This window comes from Periplaneta americana, chromosome 13 (genome assembly GCF_040183065.1).
Source record: "Periplaneta americana isolate PAMFEO1 chromosome 13, P.americana_PAMFEO1_priV1, whole genome shotgun sequence".
Classification (NCBI taxonomy): Eukaryota; Metazoa; Arthropoda; class Insecta; order Blattodea; family Blattidae; genus Periplaneta; species Periplaneta americana.
In genome coordinates, this window is record NC_091129.1 from 127683513 (window position 1) to 127706563 (window position 23051).

Consider the following 23051-nt stretch of genomic DNA (forward strand, 5'->3'; position numbering starts at 1 on the left):
GGGGTGTGTTTTCGTGTGTCTGTATATTTCGTAATGTTCTAGTGTGTTGAGTTTCTGGCTTTTTGGTTGGATGTGCAGTATTTCCATGTCTGTGTTGATGTCTCTGTAGGTGTGGTTGGCATTTGTGATGTGTTCTGCATATGTGGAGGTGTTTTGTAATTTTGTTATGGCTGTGATGTGTTCTTTGTAACGTGTTTGAAATGATCTGCCTGTCTGTCCTATGTAGAAGTTGTTGCAAGTGTTACATTTGAGTTGTATACGCCTGTGTGGTTGTATTTGTGTTGTTTGTGTGTTTGTGTGTATTTTCCTTTTATAGTATAGTATATACAAACGTGTACGACTTTTCAAGGATGATTTCTACCTGAAAAAAAATATATATATAATATAATATAATATAATAATAATAATAATAATAATAATAATAATAATAATAATAATGATTTATTTATAATACATTATCACCTCGTGAGGATTCTGAATCTGCACATTAGACTTTCAGAAATAATGCCACACTTTGCTTTCTTGGTTGTATTTGAATGAAGATTTGGTAAGACTCAAGCAGTGGAAACAATTATACAAAAGGAACTTTCCTTCTTCCACCATAAGTTGTTTTTGAATCCGCCAAGTTTCTGAGTTGACACTTCGGCAGATGTACACGTGTATTCTGTCCCCCTCTTTTAGATGTAAAAACAGGCTTCCAGTCCCGAAAGTGGCTTACTTGACAGGAAAAAAATGTGCAATGTACGCTTAAAACATGTGTATTTCCACATGGTCCTATTAGTCTTCTTATCAAGTGAAGCTAATTCATTTCGTGCGTGTTCCCTGCAGTGTAACTTGTCGCTCTGCATTGTTAGTGGAAAAGCTATTTCAGTCGTGTTTGCCTAATTTCACTTTTTTGTCGGATTAAATAACAATTTATGTAAAGCTCGAAAACAGATTTAGTAGGCCTACAGGTGAAATTGATTCAGCTATTTGTCGGTATGTTAAATATGTTCTGATTGCCTGAATATAATCATATTGCTATAGCAGAACGAAGGCTTTCCGTGTCAAATCCTGTGAAGTTCAAATTTAATCTGTAGTAAAGATGGATGGATTGGCCACGTTTCCACGAAATACTCTCTTTGCCATTTAGAATTTTTTGGTAATTCAGTTGTCATTCTCACTTAGGTCTATCATATTCGCACTGAAAAAAAATCTTGACTTTCTTACTGCAAACATTTCAGAGAGGAAGCAAACTAACAAAGATTCACATCAAATAAAATTGTCATTTAAGCTGGTTTGATTATTCATATGTCAATGAAGGTAAGAGAGACTTGTGAATGGTGAGAGAACATTTTTATTCATTATTAAACACCATTAATAGAATAATTTTACGGTGTTTTAATAAAGAGTGCATTCAAACTCTGCTAAAAATTGTATATTTTAGTAACTACGCGTATTTGCGAATCATTCTACGCAGTGCAGATGGAACTACATTCTGTTTTTTCATATCGACATTTATTTCTTGTGTTGCTGTGATTACATCCCATATGTTATGTCGCAATCCGTGACCATTATGCGTCAGCATCCTGTAAGTTATAATGCGCATCATTATTGACTATTCTGCTTAGGAACAAAAGAACTGTCTGTTCAACAAGATCTTATTTACAAAGTTTTAAAGGAAGGAAGTAATATAAGAAACGATTAGGTTCAATTCTGACGCTGTCGTGGGTTTAATTTCGTGTAAAGCATGATTGCCTATTGTCAGTGATGTCCCGTTTTTACCCGGCCACATGCAGACTCTATGGCGTGAGAGCCTATCCGTGTGTCCTAATATTAGGCCAGAAAAGCCTTAATGTGACGTTCAGGCGAACTGTGACCTTTAATAGAGGAAACAGTGCTGTCTTGTCATGCAAAAAGTGTTTTTCTAGAGTAAAATTATTTGTATTCTTAAATATGAAGAGTCCACTGCAAGAATGATGGATGTCATTTAGAATACATTTTGCAGGAGAAGCAATTGAAAGTTTGAAATGCTTAGCGCTCAAAGCTTAACTGTGATTTTCCAATCATTACTGGACAATGACTATCAGTGTTAATGCCATATAATTCTGTATGTACATTCTATATGTCTTAAGCTATGTATGCATTGACAGTCTTGGTTCATTTTCGACAAGAAAGTGACATCCATCATTCTTGCAGTGGACTCTTCATATACTTCTAATAATTAAGTAGTTATAGTTCTATACCAAAATAGTAGATTCTAGCAAAATATTTATTAACTGTAACTTGTATTGTGTAATTATTTAGTCAGCAAGCATTTTTGTAGTCTATTTTATATTTGAATTGAGTCAAGAATATTTTAATCGGAGGAATGAGTATGATGTTTACTAGAGATTTTTCTAATTTGCTGGTGTAAGAGGTAATATAGCCTACAGTCTCAAAGCATCTTGAATTAGGCTGTTTGAAAATAACACTGTTTGTTATTCTAGTCAGGATATACACACCTATAGGTTGACATGCCACATTCATATTCATATTCATATTCTTTATTTGCCTGAAGGTACAAGAATACAAGAGGTCTCGTCAATGTGATAATATAAAAAACAATATGTCAATATTTAAAATATTAAAAGAGTAAAAAATAATAAAATTTAACTAAACTACTACATCATTTTCAAAAAATGCATTCATATTATAAAAGGGATTATTTTGTAGCCACTCTTAATCTGAAATTTAAATTGTGTTTCGTTAAGTGCCATAATATTTGTAGGTATCTTATTATATACTTTTATTGCAGTAATTACATAGCTTCATTGTGTTTTTTGCAACCTGACATCTGGTACATTTAATTGATCATTATTTCTTGTTTCATGGGATGCAGATCTATATACAGTACTTGTATAATTAGTAATATTCTTGTTTACATACATTAAAAGTTCAAAAATATATAGATTGTAGACTGTCATAATCTTTTCATTTTTGAAAAGAGATCTACATGATAGTCTGGATGGTGACATTGTTATAATACGAACTGCCTTTTTCTGCAGTAACAGAATGTTTGGAACGTCAGAACTATTTCCATAGGCCTATAAAATTAATCCATATCTAATAACATTTTCAAATAGTGCACAGTAAACTTGTTTTAAATAATGTTTGGGAATCTTGTACATGATACTCCTCAAGAGATAAATTACCCTAGAAATTCTTTTACATACATAACTAACATGGCTATTCCACCTTAGTTTAGGATCCAAATACATACCCAGCATCTTTACAGATTTATTTATCACATACAATTCAAATTTCTTACAGGATTTCCATAAACATCGTTGAACCATAATCATGTAAAATTGCTAAAACAATTTTATTATTATTAACATAATCATTATCATCATATCATTGCCGTCGCATTGTAGATTGTATTGGATTAGTTCTTAATATGAATGGTTGCAAACTTCAAAATCGCGGCTTCGTTTCTGGTCAAAAAATCACGAGAAGTTTGAGATAGGGTCTAGGCACAGAATATAATTAAATCCCTGTTGAATAGCAGTGGAGTTAACTTTCTGACGATAAGACAGGAAACATCGGCCTTTTGCAACATTATAAGTACTGACTTGTTATGATTTTTCCACCCAAAGTGGGTTGAAAGAAAGTGGTTGTGCACAAATTCATTTCACAGAACTCTGTGTAAGACGTTCTTATTAGTTTGTACGTGAAGTGTGTAATGAAGTAATAATGAAACACTTGGTGATTATAATAAATTTTTGTTTTATTTTTCTTGTTACAGGTAAGTGCCAGCATCCTTTACTGCACTGTGGTTGAGTGGAGTGTGTTAAGAGCGCAAACTGCTACGAGCCTTGGCGCAGGTAGGCGCATTCCTACTGTAGTTGAGGTCATAGAATCTACGCAAGATATTAGCAAACTATATTTTGCGGTAGGAAATTAGGTATTTATTGATTTCATAGTCCATCAGTTCATTTTAAAGCTCAAGTTAATTCTCATTGTAATTGTACTTCATATTTCACATAGATAATTACTTGCTTTACTATACATACATATATTGTTTTGTACGTAATTAAATGTCTCTTTTTTTTTTTTTTCCTCCCCCTCATTTTATGAAGAGAAAAGTAAATGCTGCGGTTATCTGATTTTATCAAATTCTGATATTTTATTTTATTTTATTTTTTTGGGTTGTTTTACGACGCTGTATCAACATCTAAGTTTTTAGCGTCTGAATGAAATGAAGGTGATAATGCCGGTGAAATGATTCCGGGTTCCAGCACCGAAAGTTACCCCGCATTTGCTCATATTGGGTTGAGGGAAAACCCCGGAAAAATCTCAACCAGGTAACTTGCCCCGACCGGGATTCGAACCCGGGCCACCTGGTTTCGCGGCCAGACGCGCTGACCGTTACTCCATAGGTGTGGACTCAATTTCTGATATTCATTGCTTCAGATACAAAGAAAAATATTATTTTTGTCATGCCAACTTTCTGTGTGCAGTGGTTTTCCTCGGAATTGTTGATCAAATTTTGTCTATATTAATTCATCCACATCCGAAAGAATTAACTACAAACTTCTCACCAAAAGGACTAATTCTGCAATTGCGATAAATTCAGCAAATTCCTGTGGGCATTCTCATAATACTTCAGATCATTTGCTGTTTACGATTAGACGTAGTTTCGATGCCAATGTGGCTTAAAAAGAACGTTAAGTAAAGAATTGTAATACCTACTTACATTACAGTGTTGCATTTAGTATTTTGCGAAAGAGAGAATTTTTTAAAGAAAGAAGGAGAGCATTGTGCGCAAGAAGTTCTAGTTTCGCTAACTTCTGTAAGAAAACAAAGTTTTTTTTTTTCTGAAGAATTTCGACAATATCCATATTTAAAAGTATTTTACATGTTGATTACACAACTTTTAACACTATATCACTTCGGAATATGTATTATATATCTTTCGCGTGTTAAATATTACAGCACCAGTACCAGGAAACACAAATAAAAGGCGCCAAGACCAGAACCAACCAGTTCTGAAGATGGCCAATAACAGGCTGAAGCTAGTTAACCAGGTACTGTAATATTTAACACGCGAAAGATATATAATACATACTCCTAAAAGAATGTATTCAATTTTCTGTTTGCGTCTTGAAAGTAAAAATTACAATAGTGATTTAAGTCTTTATAAATTAATTTAATTTGCGATATGATATATTGAATAAAATTTAAGTTCTGCACGTTGTACGATTTTTCTTCGAACATTTTCCACGTTTTCCTGGAATTGACTTCCGACAGAGAATAGTGTCGTGTGCTACCTTGGTCCGTTTAACTTTCAAGTCAGGATAACCGACACTTGGGATAGAACACCGGTCCTCATGATATCATGCTCAATATGTCGTATGATTTTTCTATGATCAATAATGTAATGAGCCCAGCGCCGTACCTTCGTGGTCTAAGGCAATTGCCTGAACTCATGTTAAGGAATGAGCGCCAGAGTATGGGATCGATGCTCACCCAGCATTGTGATGAATTTGGGGAGCTACGATAGTTATCGAAATCCGGTTTCGAAAACCAACTATAACGGCAGGGGGGGGGGGGAATCATCGTGCTGACCATACCTCACTCCCTTTCTGATTGGATGATCTTCATCTCTGCTCTGACATGTGGGCGTGAGATCAGCAATCGGTTGGTAGGCCTTGGACTTTCATGGGCTGTCGCACGGCGGAGTATAATAATGTAATTGTTATTTTTCTCTCTGAAGTGATTTAGTTCATAGAGCGGCTCTAGTATACGAGTCAATTTATAAAGAAATGTTGCAATTTTACTCAAAAGTGAAAGAATTCAGTTGCAGATCTTAGAGCACAACTGAATATTGAGTGTAATTCAATTCATATTTCCGTACACATAGTCTATGTTGTAAGGTACAGTGGAGTCTCTCCGTTGGAAACTTCTGTTATAGAATCTTTTAATTTGGAAAAGCTACCTGACTCCGCCCACTACAGGAAGACCACTCAATACGTTATTCATAAGACGATCGCTTTGCTCATGCTCGACGTTGACATCAGAAGATACAGTAAAGAAGAAGAAAGAAATTTATTTTAACTTAAACATAAATATACAAACTTAAATAAGAATTATTTTAGCATCTAAGTATATACACATACAAATATAGGGAGAAGATTTTTTAATAACACATACAAATATAAAAATAAATAATTACAGTGATAACTCCTCTAAATAAAATAATTGTTTTAACGTTAACGACAAAAATATTCTATAAGTCATTTAGACTGATACCATTTCATAATAATAAGCTTACATTTAATCAGACAAAAAATAACTTGTGAGGAATCTGCTCCGTGGTCCCTCCAACGCCTAAAGACAAATATGTACAGTGTTTGTACTCACCCTGCTGCTTACACTACTTCCTCTGTCTGCCAGTCACTGAGATTATCGCTCAGCAGTGGTTGCATCGCCTTAGGGGCGGACACATAAGACCAATATTGTAGTACACAGTATGTACAAATGCATAAAATTACCTTTGATTGGCTTTCATGGATTATTTTAAACAATCACTAAGTTTCAAAATTAATGAGATGATGATGCGGCTTTATACAGGGTGTGTCGGGAGGAATGTAAAATACTTAAGGATAATGTAGTTTGAGTTAACCTACATTGATTTAATCTAATATACCTATGTCCGAAGTCTAATGATTAGGGAGTAATTAAGGGGAGAAATACTGGAACGTCTTGCGGTTCCGTGTACTATACTTGACGTGTTACACCAGATTTTTAGCACTGGCAGCATCTGAGCATTGCAACGCCAACGCAACACTCACAACTGAATACCGGTACACGTTCACTTGATATTTAATTCGTGTATTCGCATAGTGAATATGCAGATATTCTTTCTGTTTATGGATTTTGTGATGACAATGCATTGGCGCTGTTAAGAAATACAGACGTCGCGTCGTTTTCCCAATCGAAGTGTTTCATCTAGCTGTGTGATTTCCATTGTTTACTGGATGTTATCTGAAACTGGCAAGCTACTAACGTTTCATTTAAGTCGGAAAGAGAACCGGTATCAGTATCTGATATGAATTTACATTTCATGGAATCCATAAGAAGGACAACCTTAGTAATTTGTCTTGTGTAATCGTTTTATTTTCTTACTGAGTTTGCACTTAATTGTGAAATAAACTTATTGATACAAGACAAGATGCAGCATTTTCAATAATGTATCATATCACAATGTTCTAAAACATTGAATTACGTCTGTAATACGTCTATAATGCCTCTCTTTATTTAAAAGTTCGTCCATCAAAACTTCGAACCCGTTTCATTTCGGACATAAGTGTATTAGGTTAAATCGCTGTAGATTAATCCAAACTACATTATCGTGAAGTATTTTATATTATTCATGATACGCCCTGTATATCAATTTGAGAGATCGAGAATGCGGGGGAAACCAACGTAGTTGGAGAAATAAACCTTAGAACTTCTTTGTTCGCAATAAATCTGGTAGGTTCTGTCTGGGACCGAGCCTCTACCTCTTCTTTATTAAGAAACTTTCTGTTTAATGAGTACTGATTTCTAGATCATATCTTACTTTTACGACCTTAAACCGCGGTTGATCCTGAGAGGACAATATTGCTGTATTACGCAGTCTGTAGATCTTTACCTGAATAAACTACACGTGGAAACCGAAACTCAATATTCTGCGAGCGTTTCATCATGGCAGCTGGAATTCGATGTGACCTTTTGCAGGTGGTGGGATATCCGACATCAATTATTCGTCACTCCTCCCTTCCATCTCCCCGGAGAGTTTCGCTCTCAGTCACTTTGTAAAATCGACATCAGTAAATAAATTGAACACTAAAACGTTCTCTCTCTCACCTGCATGATTCAATGTAAAGCTGAAAGAGTCGAGCCGTAATACTCCGAGTTCTATCATTCGCTTTCGGTTCTAATGTGCGTGAGTGCGGTGTCGTGTAACGGCTTTGCAGAAACTTGTGGTTTCCAGTTGGAAAAATACAAGAGTTTGTGGCGAATTCGTTATTGCTTCATAATATAGTGAACAATGGACTTCAATATACCGTACCGACTGTTCGTTTATAATAATTGTTATAGATCTGACGACGGGAACATTCAAAGCGCTCATTGCTTGCAAGTATATGATTTTGGTGCTAGTGATTTTGGTAAATTATAACTGAGGGTGACTAGAATTTTGCTGTGAGTAGTGGTCTCATTACTCGTGTCTTAAAAGAACGGAATTAAGCATTCCTGATTCTTCAAGCAGCTTATAATCCCAGGATTTATGATGCTGATCAGTCGCATATGAAGGGCTCAGGCGTAAAACGTGGTAACTGACATTTCGGTCAAAAATGAGATATTTTGCGTATAATATGGTATCTTAGATTTTTAGATAGCAGACTGGATGATAAAAGCTTCTCAGCCGAATAATAACAGGCATTCCCCATATTTATTCTGTATTTAATTTCCTCCCGAGTGTCATTTATATTTGTTACTGTTGCTCCAAGGTATTTGAATTTTTCCACCTCTTCAAAGGATAAATTTCCAATTTTTATATTTTCAGTTTGTACAATATTCTCGTCACGAGACATAATCATATACTTTGTCTTTTCGGGATTTACTTCCAAACATATCGCTTTACTTTCTTCAAGTAAAAATCCCGCATTTTCCCTAATCGTTTGTGGATTTTCTCCTAACATATTCACGTCATCCGCATAGACAAGAAACTGATGTAACCCGTTTAATTCCAAACCCTCTCTGTTATCCTGGACTTTCCTAATGGCATAATCTAGAGAAAAGTTAAAAAGTAAAAGTGATAGATAGTGCATCTCCTTGCTTTAGTCCACAGTGAATTGGAAACGCATCTGACAAAAACTGGCCTATACGGACTCTGCTGTACGTTTCACTGAGACACGTTTTAATTAATCGAACTAATTTCTTAGGAATATCAAATTCAATAAGAATATTAAATAAAACTTCTCTCTTAACCGAGTCATATGCCTTTTTGAAATCTATGAATAACTGATGCACTGTACCCGTATACTCCCATTTTTTCTCCATTACTGTATCTGTCGAATACAAAATATCTGATCAATAGTTGATCTATTACGCCTAAAATTACACCGATGATCCCCAATAATTTCATCTACATATGGAGTTAAACTTCTCAAAAGAATATTGGACAAAATTTTGTACGACGTCTATATTTCTAAGTTGAAGACAATTATGTTAATAAGGTGCGATTGGTTGTTAGTCATTTCGCGACCACTCTTGGCTCTCAACACTGTTCTATGGCATGAAGCACCATCTTGCATGAATATGCAGCATTATCATGAAACCAGTCTCTTATCTGTAGCAGGAGACTAGTCTGTTACAAGAATTGAAACAGTAGTAGGATCAGTGTTGTGAACATTAGTACTCATTTACAAAACTAGTCTATACAATGATGAACTTAAAAAAAAAAAAAGATCTATTAATGTAATGATCTGTTCACGGCTGCACATTGCTTCACACTGGTGACAGTATCATACGTAGCATCACGGGTGCCTATGACTTGAATAGCATTGCCACATCATATGCCTCAATGCGTCCGTCGAATCACGATCGTTGTAATTGTCGTTTTAACAAGAACACAAACACTGCTTAATAGTTACATAGTGTGAACAACTACAGTATTGTAAATGCAATTTCCAGCCCCCTGCATTTAAGCCTGCACCCTATTATCCGAATGATAAACTCTGGCTTTCCACACAGCAGACACTGTATATAGTTACGTTTAATTCGCAATTTCTCATATTTCGTTACTTATTTATTTCTGTCGGGATGAAATCTATGTTGCATGATCGAAGGCCTTTTTGATATTACAAAATTTATAGATAAAAACTTACCTATAAATTAAACCGCCACTGGGATATACCGATTTGCAGCGTACAAGCTGTGCAAACAGAAAGATGGACAAGTGGCATGATCATTCGTACAATGTTGTCAAGTTGTGGCGATACATGTAAAACCAGTTAAGTTCTGTTTTCTATAACGCAGATAAAGCCATTTTTTCCAGATGAACGTAACAAAAATGTAAAATAGCAAAGTATTAAAAGAAAACAATATAATTCTAAATTAAGGCACTAATTAGGAAGTCATTACAGTAACAGTAGGCAACTATAATAAGTAAAACAAACACTTAATTTTTTTTCTAAAGGCTCTGTTATCCAGTGGGCCTTGGCCTACTTCCAAAATTCTCGAAACACAACATTAGTCATATAAACGGCGAGACTCCCGTGACATGAAGCGAGCATGACGCCGCTCCTTTGCATGGGACAACAGACAAACATCCAAGACCTAGTTGGAATTTGAACCACGATCATACCCTTCTTGCAGCGTCTTACAAGCAAACATTCTCATGGAGGCAGATAAAAAAGATAATTTTTTTCTTTCATCATATTAATAATGTCAAAACAAGTGCTTACACTAATTTTGGCCACTCGAACGCAATAAGTTTCCCTGGGGTCGTTTACAGAAAGAAAACACAATTTCGATGGAAAGATTTATTGAAACAGATACAGCAACTCTTGAGTTATTTTTCAACATATTCCCCACTGAAATTGAGACATTTGTCTTACCGTGGGACCAACAGAGGGTGCAGACGGCTGTCACACACTGGTTCCGATCCCAGGCGGCAGACTTCTATGATACAGGGATACAAAAGTTGATCCCACGGCATAACAGGTGTCTCAATTCCGGTGGGGAATATGTTGAAAAATGGCTCAGCAATTGCTGTATCTCTTCCAATACGTCTTTCCATAAAATTGTGTTTTCTTTCTCTAAACGACCCAAGGGAAACTTATTTTTTATTTCCCTCGTAATTGCGTTCGAGTGGCCAAAATTTGTAAGCACTTATTTCGACATTATTAACATCGTGGAAGAAAAAAAATAACTTCTTTATCTGCCCAAATGAGATGTTTGCTTGTTAGACGCATGCCCTATTCGCTGCGTCTACCACTATCGGAACAATTTATTTATACCGTTTACAGAAAATTAAAATTAAAAACCTCGAGACCTGTACTAAAGTACAGTGTACAAACCCTTGATTTCTAAATAAGTTCTACTTCAATTTCTTCAGATGGTACATTGTATTTAGGTTTGTGGAATGGAAATAACTGAAGAAAGCGTATATATATTTACGCTTAGCCTACCACAAATCTAGCAGATTCTATCAGAGTTTGAACTTAAAACGAGTCAGCTGACAATGAGATAGCTTTGTCTCAAAACTAAAGAGGAATTTGCCCTCCAGTCTTTTCTTCACCATAAATCTCAGTCACGACTATTGTAAAGAACGATGGACAAACATACAGGATTAATGTGTAACGTGAGAAGAGCAATTCAACGGTAGAAGAAGATTTCTCAACGGTCTGTGTATAATCTGACTGGCGACAGAATGAGTCAAAACGCTGTATATTTTTGAATCTAAAATTTCTCTTCCATGACGTTTACTGGCTGGGATCCAACTGGATTTGACTGTCTTGCTCCCCTGCTACTTCTGCTAATAGTACCAAACGACTCTTTAATGGGAAGAATTAATTTTTTCTGAGTCCCAAGTCCAGTGATTCATGCTTGTCGCGGAATCCTACTATCGGGTAACATGATCAGTTTGAATCACTCGTTATCTCTGTTGACGTTCCGCGACAATGTGTCTAGATATTCACGGCTTTTGCTAGGATGTGGTTAGTTGTACCATTTCCTAGAAAAAATAAATGGCGGCCGCGTATTAATTTACGAGGATAATGCATATAAAATGATCATTTTTAGATTCAAATGACTGACGTCAGAATTAATCATATGAACCGTTCAGAGCAAAAGCGGTGTAAGTCAAAATTGGGTAATGAGGTTTAAAGTAAAAATTCTGTAAAATACAGCGCAAAGTAGCAATTAATATTCCTCCGTGCTATCCACTGACTATTAATAGTTTAAATAAATTGAATATTAATTGCTACTTTGCACTGTATTTTACAGAATGTTTACTTTAACCCTCATTACCCATTCTTGAATTACACCACTTCTGCTCTGAACGGCTAATATGTAGGGCAATAAGGAAATAAGTGCTATATTTTGACAAGTGATAATATCAATACTGGTCTGCATCTTTTTTCAAACTGTAGCGATTTGTACAAACAGGGTGGAAGGTAACTTTTTACAATCCTTCTGGAATATATCTCAAATTATGACAAACAAGAAAGTCTAATAGTAATAATATGTTCTCAGAAGGGCGGTTTAAAAAAAAAAAGATCTTTTGTATCTTGAAATTATGATTAAGTTTTTCATGGAACTACTCAAAATTGGATTTTATCTTATGTAGGATGATAAAGTAAGCTATGTATGGCCATGTTACAGTAGTATTTGCATGGACAATAACACAGACTTCGAATAAATCGCGTGAATAATCGTGTACACATTGCATGGAAACAGGGCAGTGACAGGCTGGCAACACTGTTTCTTACGTACGCAAACCATGTGGCCGAGCTAGGTGTACGGAGCGGACGATACGCTTACATTCACTTCGTCATTAGTTGCAGGCTACGTGCAGTTTGAAGCAGTTGAAAGACAACGAGATGCCACAGTTTTCTAATCGTGAGTATCTGGACATTCACTCTACTGTATTACTACGTGTTTATTCGTACTAAATTTAGTGCTGAAAGTTTCATCATAGATAACTAATAACATAGTTCATATAATTAACATGTTACGATTACATAAATTTTGATTTGACTGCATTCTCAACAGATGTTTTTGTTTACAAAACGGTATGTGTGTACATCCTCTCAAACCCCCTGTCAAGTATATGATTGGAGCGGCATTCAGTAGGATATGCTGTTATGCAATGATCTCGCAGGGTAAACACTGCTACTGTCTACAACGTTGCAACATTGCAACATTCGTTTTCCGGAAATATTACAAAAACTATTGGTCGTATGAAAAAATATTATTTGACAAAACGTTCCCAAATGATATGATCTGTTATGTGTGTGAAGGATTGTAAAAGGTTACTTTCCACTCTGTATATTCTACAGTATTTCGAGCAAGCATGTTTTTAGAAGAAATACACTATGAGGTTCAAACCTGTCTTCGGAGAGCTGACTATCTTCTTTCGAAGTACGACATGCACCATCAGTTGTCATAAAAATATTTCTATACCTTATAGCTCTACTGTTAAAATTTAGGTGTCTATTTTGGCGAAAACTTAAGTTGTAACACTCAAATTACAAATATTACAAACAAAACTGTTCTCTGTTTTCCACTTCCTAACCAACATAAAACATCTTCTCCCTATTTCCCTGAAAAAATCCTCATCCAGACTTTATAATGCCGTTATTAGATTATTGCGATGTTCTATTAATTGATATAACTTCAAAATTAGCCTAAAGGTACAGCGTGTCCATAATATGTGCGTTACATTTATATGACATTCGGAAATATGATCATATTTCGCCATACTTCGAACAGCTGTCGTGGCTCTGATTTGAGAAACGCAGAAAACCACATTCACTCTCGCTTCTGTAACAAATCATGCACACTTCTTGTCCATCTTACCTGTCATGTCGGTTTCAGAATCTCTCATCTCTTCACAGCTTTGGCACCGGGTCTCAACAAGAAACTATTATTTTTATACCTAAGCATAGAACATGCCGTTATCCTCAATCATTCACAATTTACACCTCTCGAATCTGGAATCTTCTTCCTGCCGATATTAGAACTTGTCGGACGCTATCGTGTTTTCAAAACTAAATGCACAATTACCTAATTCAACAGGCATAGTAAATTACATTCGCTCTTAAATGTAATGCTCATAAGGAATATTTAATAATTTGAGTTTTTTTCAGACAAGTTTACTGAATTGATTTTCTCGTAATATGTTGAACGGTGATCATATTTAAATACCTAAATAATTGTATTTTTACTTCATAAATGATAGTCTTAAATAAGTCATTATCTTCACATATCTTTCTGGGAGTTAGGCCGCTGTTGACCTGTTCCGATCTCAAATCATGTGTCGAGGAGTCTCTTCAATGGTTTTCCTTGGTTTCTTGTGCCCGATGCGATGTAATTTTTAAGAATCTAGACAATCTCTTAGACAAGCATGTCCATTGGCTTTAAGGTGGCAACCCCACCACTGGACTTACTCTGCTTTGGGATCTTAACCCATTCAGAGGATATTTTAATTACTGGTAGATTTCAAAATAAGAAGCCGAGCGGAAATGAGATACTATATGAGAAAAACATTAGGTTATAACTTGGATAATTTTAGGCCTAAAACAAATACAGGATTTCATTGTATTGTCATATAAGTTATAGCGATGTACCGAAGTATATTTATGATATTTCCATGCAGGAATTCTGCGTTATCATATGATGAAGGATCGGTGGAGCGGAGAAAAATTCTCTCCGGCACCGGAATTCGAACCCGGCTTTTCAGCTCTACGTGCTGACATTCTATCCACTAAGCTACACCGGATTCCAATTCCGATGCCGGATTAAATCCTCTCAGTTTAAGCACCACCGTTTAGTTTCCCTTTAGTGGCCAACCCTCATGCACTGTGTCACAGATGTGTGACAGTGGCACAATGTCCAACACACTAATGTGCAGAGGTGCACTCATTACGAGTGACAGAGTGGCCGGGATCCGACGGAATGAGCGCCGTCTTAAATCAGTGATTATATACGCATATCATATTATTATTGCGATGTACCGAAGTACATATGATATTTCCATGTAGTAATTCTGGGTTATCATTGATGAAGAATCGGTGGGGCGGAGGAAAATTCTCTCCGGCATCGGGATTCGAACCCGAGTTTTCAGCTCTACGCGCTGACGCTCTATTCACTAATCCACACCGGATTCCAATTCTGATGCCGGATTGAATCCTCTCAGTTTAAGCTCCACCGTTTAGTTTCCCTTTAGCGGCCTTTATGGGAATCGAACGTGAGTCTACTGCATTTGTATCCAAATTCGCTGCTTTTTTCCCCTTTATACAGAGGCGGTGCCCGCAGCCGAGGCTCATTGTGCCTTACTATTACTTTTGTGTGTGAATGGTTGCTCCGAATGATCGCTTTCTTGTAGATATCGTGACTCAGCTATGTGGTTTCATCTGTTGATTCGGAACAGCTTCACTGATCCACCGTAATTTTGCTTAAACCGTTTAAACATAAATTTGGTCCACGGTAAAATATTAATTTTTATTCCATTTGTATTGTAGTTTTGAGCCAGGATAAATAGGCCTACTGGTCTTTCATGAAAAAACTCGTATTTTATTCACTGATTTATAAGTACCACCGTGGCTCACTGGAGGATAGCCATCTAGGCTCAGGGTCCGTTGAAGTCCCGTAGAGCGTCCTTTCATCTCCGAGAGAGTACTGCCCCTCACATTGATACAATCTGCACGCCTGTCACAATACTACAACCAGCTGCACCACTTTGAGTAGGTACTATTGAATTTATGATTGAATAGAGGGTGGCTATGGAATGATGGAAACGGAAGAACCTCGAGAAAAATCTTCAGGAACATTGACTTTGTCCACCACAAATACAGCTCCGCCAGCGCCGGGATTTGCACAGGGTGCGCACTTATCGGAAATCAGTGTTCTGCCAAGGCAGTTCAGATACGCTCTTTAGTCTAGTATTACGATTTACATAGTGTAGTTCTGGTAAATGAAATGCATATAGAGTGTTAGTTGGGAGGCCGGAGGGAAAAAGACCTTTAGGGAGGCCGAGACGTAGATGGGAAGATAATATTAAAATGGATTTGAGGGAGGTGAGATATGATGATAGAGACTGGATTAATCTTGCTCAGGATAGGGACCAATGGCGGGCTTATGTGAGGGCGGCAATGAACCTCCGGGTTCCTTAAAAGCCAGTAAGTAAGTTAGTTCTGGTAAATACCTCTGATTGAGGTTCTGGCTGATACGTACTTCTGTTATCAGGCGGTACATCTCACTTGACGATATATGTCAGAGGAAGATCAATAAAATTATTTGTGTACATCCGAAGTCTGATTAGTACAATATGTTACTATTAAAAAGAATAGTCAGCGATATATGCAATGAAGGGGGAAAGGGACTGGCCACCCTCCACCATTCTCTCTTGGCCTAGTTGCCTTATACGTAGTGCCATGTTGGTATCACTGTCTTCGGGCAGTTGACTAAACAACTCTGGTAAAGAATAAAAGACTGTAGCAGGGGCGTATTTTGCGGACTACCGGGGCTACCGGCGGTAGCCCAAGGAAATTACAAAAGAAAAAGTTTATAATATAACATAATGTAATAATTTTGTATTATTAGTTTTACCATAGTAATTAAAATTAAAGTAATTGTTAGATTTATATGCGCTCTCTGCTCTCGAAAAGAAACAAGTTGTCAAGGCGGCATCGCTGGAGAAACCGCTTGCTACGTGAGGTAGCCTGTGACCGTTTCGCTCATGCTGTCCTGTCGCACAACTGCCCGTCCCCCCCGCTCCCTTATGTTTCCATCGTGCACTGTAGGCGGGCGAGTTGCCGCTCTCATGATCGGTTTCTTCGCAGGCGCGAAGCAGCAATAGCTTAGTACGCTAGCAATTGAATTTGTTTGTGTTCTTGCAGTGCATTATTTTAAATCTGTGATTTGTTCGAGTGTCTAAGAGTTATATTAATTGTGAATTATTAAGTTTTTAATTTCCCAATTAAGTGATATTGTGAAAAATATGGCAGAACAAGTTTCTGGAGAGGTTTGTGTTGAAAATGGCTGTGTAATAGAAGGTTTATTAAAAGTGCCTGTTAACCGTCGTACATAACAACGAGAAAGTTGAAATTGTGAAAATGGAAAGACACGCCATTTCACTTCAACATCATATGGTAAGTGGAATTGGTTGTGTGGTACTTCTAAACTGTCTAAAGTATTTTGCTGGCCATGTTTGTTATTTAGCCGCGAAACTAATGTGTGGTCAAAAGAGGGGTTTTCTAATATGAACTCCCTTCGAACGGCAAATCAAAAGCTCATATTTGTAGTAGCATGAACTTTGCAAACTTTGGGAAGACAAGAATTGATTTACAGCTAGATAAGCGAAAAGCTCTACACATCAACCAACACAATGATCTTGTGAAAAAAAAAAAAAAATCGGGAGATTTTACTGCATCTTATTAACGCAGTCTGCTTTCTAGGAAAACAAGAATTGGCTTTTCGGGGTCATAACGAGAGTGTGGAATCAGACAATATAGGAAATTATATTGAATATATAAGTTCCTTAAGTGAATTTGACCATTTACTGGCCAATCATCTTGAGAGTTCAACAGTATTTCGTGGTACTTCTCTCGCAATTCAGAATGACTTAATATTTGCTATAAGTGGGGTTATGATAAAGAACATAAAACCTTTTGTGGCCATTGTTGTTGATGAAACAAGTTACTGCTCTAATCAGAGTCAATTGTCCACTGTTTTAAGATACGTCGACAGTACTGCCAATGTTCAAGAATGGTTTATAGGATTCACAAATGTCAGTTCGGACAAAACTGCTGCTGCTTTGTTTCAGCATGTGGAAGGTGTTATAGCAGAATACAGTGTCGGCAATAAGTTAATTGCACAGACATACGATGGTGCTTCAGTTATGGCGGGAAATATTAATGGCTTAAAAACGAAAGTTCAAGAAAAGTATCCTCAAGCACTATTTGTCCATTGTTACAGCCATGTTCTCAATTTAGTTTTGCAACAAACTACTTCATCCATTGCAGAATGCCGCATTTTTTTCAAAACACTGTCGGGTTTAGCTGCATTTTTCTCATCATCTCCTAAAAGATCAGAAAACTCAAGGAATTTATGAACAAGAAACTCCCAAATGTAGCACCAACTAGATTGAATTTACATCTCGGCTTGTAAATACAGTAAAGGAATACAGAGAAAAACGGACTGCTTTCTTTAAAAATATCATTTGTAATGACTCTGAAGAAAATTGGGATGATGCTGTAAATGTGCAAGCTCAAGGATATTTGAATTTTTTCACACAGTTTCAGAATATATTTCTTCTTGAAGTCTATGCTAGAGTGTTCGCACATACAGATGTGCTCTACAATATTCTTCACACAAAAAGTCTAGACATAGCATACTACTTGCAAGAGGTATCAAAGTTAAAAAAAAAATACTATATCCGAGTTCAGACGTAGTGGGTTTCCGTCCATATGGAGTAATATGGAAAATGAAAATTCTTCAGTCAATACAATGGAACCACCATTAAAGCGAAGAAAAGGAGATGATGAATTGAAATACAGGCAGCTGTACTACAGCATACTAGATCGTATGCACATGGAGATTACTGACAGATTATCTGATTATGGAAAGCTTCAGTTCACACATCTTCTAGATTCTCAAAAATTTTCTGCTTATAGAGAAAACTTCTCGAATGAGGCACTAAACAAATTATTTCAGTCCTATAACAGTCACTTTGATCAAGTACGTTTGAAAAATGAATTAAGTGTAATATATTCAGCAGAAGTCTTTGATTTTTCGAACAAACCTATCCATGAAATATTATCTGCCATATATGAAAACCAGCTGAACCAAGTTATTCCTGAAGTCCTTAAATTGGCAACATTAATTGTGACAATACCAGCTACGTCAGCATCGGTAGAAAGAACATTTTCTGCGTTGAAGAGAATAAAATCCTACTGTAGAGCAACTCATACACAAGAACGTTTATCCGGCTTGGCACTGATGTCCATTGAAAAGTCATTTCTACAAAAACTTTGCAAGTGGCCCGACTGTAATTTCAAGGACGAAGTCATCAACGTATTTTCGTCCCAATCAAGATGTCTGGAATTCACATAAATATGTAAGGAATTTTATTATAGGGATTTTAAAATATATTTTGTGTAATAATAGGGTCAGTGGTAGCCCAAACCCTTTAACCAGTATACGCCACTGTAGACTACAGAGTAAAAAAGTGTGTTCCACTTCTTTGTTCTTTTTTAGATGGGAAATAAGATTTTGTTTTGTTTTGTTTTTGCATATTCAGATGACAGATTATAAACTTGTCATATTTTACGAAGGAAAAAAAACTACACAGATTCCTACCTACTCTGCTGTAGCGTACAGTTCTATTATGCCGCACTGAACACGCAGTTAGCACTTGTTTTGTTTGGTTTGGATGTCAAGTAACTACAAGAAGTACAAGAACAAACAATATAAATTCCAGGATAAACTTTCTTAGCCGTGGCTGTAAGGTGCCTGTAGTGGGGGAAGATTACTGACGTCGGGGAAGGAAATGCTAGCGGTCGCCCACTTCCTATTTGCTGACGTTTTTCTGTGGTAATAACTGAAGCCAGCCGGCCGTCAGTACACCATTAGAACGAGTGGAGTCTGCGTCTCTATAGCAACCGAACAAAAACCTGGCGACAGTGTTGTGTTATTCGCGTGTTTTATGGCCCAGTGTTTTCGTAATATTGCTCCGCATACTTTTATGTATAGTTCTGTTGTGAAGGTTTGTGTTTTTTTACAACTGTTTTGTAACACACCATTGCATATTATTTATTTTCGAAACAAAAGTGCTAGTAAACTAGTTGCAGTTTTCTACTTTGTATTCTTATTGTAATCACGAGAGGAAAAAGCAGCAGGATCAGTGGGTGTTTGTGGTTTGTCGTGTTGACAGAACTTTTACACATATCTTTCGAGATTATCGATATTATTGGTACGAGAAAGTTAAAAAATTTATTTTGTAATGAAAGCTACAAAAATTTGTAAATCCTTGAAACTGCGTAAACAGTCATAACACAATGAAGTACAATTTTCAAAAATAAAATGCACAACTGGGAATTAAGTGAAACAATTCTTGTTGTTTTAATTATCGAGTTATTTGAGACAAAATAATATCTACTTCTAACGGAATTTTGAATGTTTAACAGTAGTATTAGAATCAAGATTGTTGTTTTGTTGTTTAGTCAACTGTCCGAAAACAAGTTTGAACCTCATAAGTGACGTCCATGAGGCATCACATATAAGGCAATTAAGCCAGGAGATTATGGGGTAGGGTGACCATTTCCGTTCCCCCAGAATCAAGATTGACTATAAATATTAGAGATTTCATAATGTAGATATTTCTCTTCTGTATCTGTTTCAATGATCTATTTCTAAAAGTGTTTTTCGTCCTAAAATTTCCAAAACAGTCAGTAGTAGTAGTGTATTAGTAGTATTAAAGTTTTATTTCTATTGACATTGGTCCTTACGGTAGTGTTTAGTGCAGATAATAGTGGCAACTGATGGTGGAGTGGTGATAATAGCGATGTTTTATTAATAATTCGGTAATTTTAAAGATACGATGGAAAGGTATGATGTCATGGAAGAGAGAGGGACCAATGTCTTATTTAAGTTTCTTTATGGGTTAGATGAGTTAAATGAGGGGATAGCTAAGTGACATTAAGCCGAGGTATGTGACAAGGTTAGTGGGTTAGTTGAGGGGATTACTTAAGTGATTTGAGGCCGAGGAATTGTATGGCATCATACCGTTCTATCATATCTTTAAAACCCTAAATTAAATGAATTCATTCACACATTCATCTTACAAGAGCAGTGTTAGTAAATATCGCAGTTGTAACATTAGGAGTTTGAGAAAACTGTTACACAACAAAAATAATAATAATAATAATAATAATAATAATAATAATAATAATGATAATGGCTTTATTTAACCTGGCAGAGTTAAGGCCGTAAGGCCTTCTCTTACACTAAACAAGGATTAAAACTTGCTTACATAGTTGAACATAAAACTGGATGTAATGTACTGTAAGTTCAGAATTTAGTGTAAAGTAATGGAAATGTGCGCAGGTTGTTATTAAACATTTCCATATGTCGTAATTTAATTAGAAGTAGACCCATAATCCCTTTCGGTACCACAAGCCGATTCGATCCATTGTGTTAGTTAGGTTGAAGTGAATGTGTTGAGCTCCATCATTATGTAACGTATCAGGTGGTAGTTCAGTAGTGGTGCCAAGTGGACTAGACAGTATAACAAGATTCACACCGCTATGTCTGCTTGTTTTAGCATTTTAAGGAAATGGATTCAACACTTAATGCTAAAGTAATTGATTTCCCAAGGCACACGAGAATTCGTGACTGATAGGAAATGAAAACTTGCATTCAGATGTTGCATAAAACTGGCTTCTGAATACATAGACATTGGCGTATGCTAAATAGCTACACCGTAAACTTAAATATTTACTTATCCGCTTAAAAACATACAACGTGAGAAGAGTTTCCAAATATACAGTTTGCACAAAATAGGCTACTAAATGTTTTCGTGAACCGATACCGACATAGTTGGCTTTTTGTTATTCAATACGCAGAACGGATATTTATCTAAACATAGGTAATTCGAGCGTTCATTTAATACCCTGGCGGTGACAAAGAGGGCGCTTTCCTTTGAAGAGGTAAGATTGATTATGTCGCTCTGATTACAAGAAACGGTAACATATGTCTACCAGTGATGCATTAACAGTTATGATTGACGTTCTCATATCTACTCCACGTGGAGTAAAAACCAGTGTCATATCTAGAGTTGATTGATGACGAAAAAGATTAGTGATTTTAATTGTAATTTAAAGTTATGTTATAGCTTAAAGTGTATCCACTGTGTATGGTGGTGTTAGAAATCAATGTACGGCATAGATGTTGATGGCGGTATAAAAATAATTGTAACCAGGAATAATCTTTGGAACGAAAATATGACAACATAGCTGACATTACAACTATTGATTTGTCCAAAAAAGATATATGTAACACATAGCCATCCGCCTGGGTATTAATTGGACGCTAGGATTATAAATGATTAGTAATGAAGGATGTTTGTTTTTGTTATTGCTTTACTTTTTTTATCCTCTCTCTATTGATATATTTTCATCGTTTTGAATTATACTGCATAATTTACAAACAAAAAGAAAAGCAGTGCCTAAAGTTTTATTTTCAGATCCTTTATGTTAATAAAAAATTAAAAACAAAAAGAAAAAAAGAAAACGGCTGTCCAAAGAAATTGTGCTCCTTCCTCACAAACATTTATTAGATTCCTTTTTCCTCTTCAATTATTTTTATGAATGTTGAAATTCTATACTTTAAACACAGTAGACCTACTAATTTTATTACATGTCATCACAAAGATGGAAATATCAGTCAATAGTAGCCTACTTCTTAAAGCTTGTTGAAAACATAATCACTATTTCAATAATAAGTGAATTAAGAGAATTATTTTTTCATGTAAAAATGTTTTGTCTCCACACCCTAAAATTATATATATATATATATATATATATATATATATATATATATAGGCCCGAACCCCCTAGCACCCGCCCCCCTGTTTGAGTAGTGTCCGTTTCGCTCTATGAGCGGCCTTGTAAAGAACCTCTAACAAAGGCACTATCTAGTGAGAAAAGGCTACTTTTTGTTCCAGACATATTGTTTAAATTTGAAAATTTATTTAGTTTTTCCTTATCAGATTAAAAAAAAAAATATTGCTATAGTAAATTATAGATTTAGTATTATCACAAGGGACTTCATTTTCTTTCAAATTTGTGAGTGCCTTCGTTTCATATCAATAGTTACTTAAACAATGCATATCTGAAAATACGTAACCTTCAATGCGGAAATAATAAATACATTATTCTTGCTGTTCTAGTAACTAGGTTGTTTTACACAAAGTGTAGGCCCCAGAAATAGTAGATAGATTTAAATGAGATGTATTTACGATAATTAAGTTATTTTAATGATAGTGATATAGGTTTTAGCATAATTCATTGTATCACTAATTATTTTAATTATTAATTGCTATTTTATTAAAACATACGGCATAGACCTCGAATATTGTGTTACTTGTTTCTTAATCACAAAAAAAATCCAATAACAATACACATTTGTAATGCAGATTCTCCTTAAATGGTGAACTTAATTTTTGCGATACATCCTCAAATAGGATGCAATTTTCTACATTCTAAGTAAGACATTGAACCGTAACAATTTGAACGTAAAACGTGCAGCCTTCCTTC

The 23051-nt window shown here is 35.8% G+C and overlaps 1 protein-coding gene across 3 annotated transcripts in view; it reads left to right on the forward strand.

Annotated features, from left to right (window-relative positions):
• LOC138712412 (SLIT-ROBO Rho GTPase-activating protein 1-like) overlaps window positions 1-23051 on the forward strand; it is a 595908-nt gene that overhangs the window by 302782 nt on the left and 270075 nt on the right. Inside the window, exon 1 of one of the 3 annotated variants that reach the window (XM_069844189.1) lies at window positions 19345-19501. The exons of the other annotated variants lie outside the window; for them this stretch is intronic. The gene's annotated coding sequence lies outside the window, so the exon portion shown is untranslated. Of the gene's footprint in view, window positions 1-19344; window positions 19502-23051 lie in introns of those variants that run through there. 3 annotated transcript variants of the gene reach the window in all.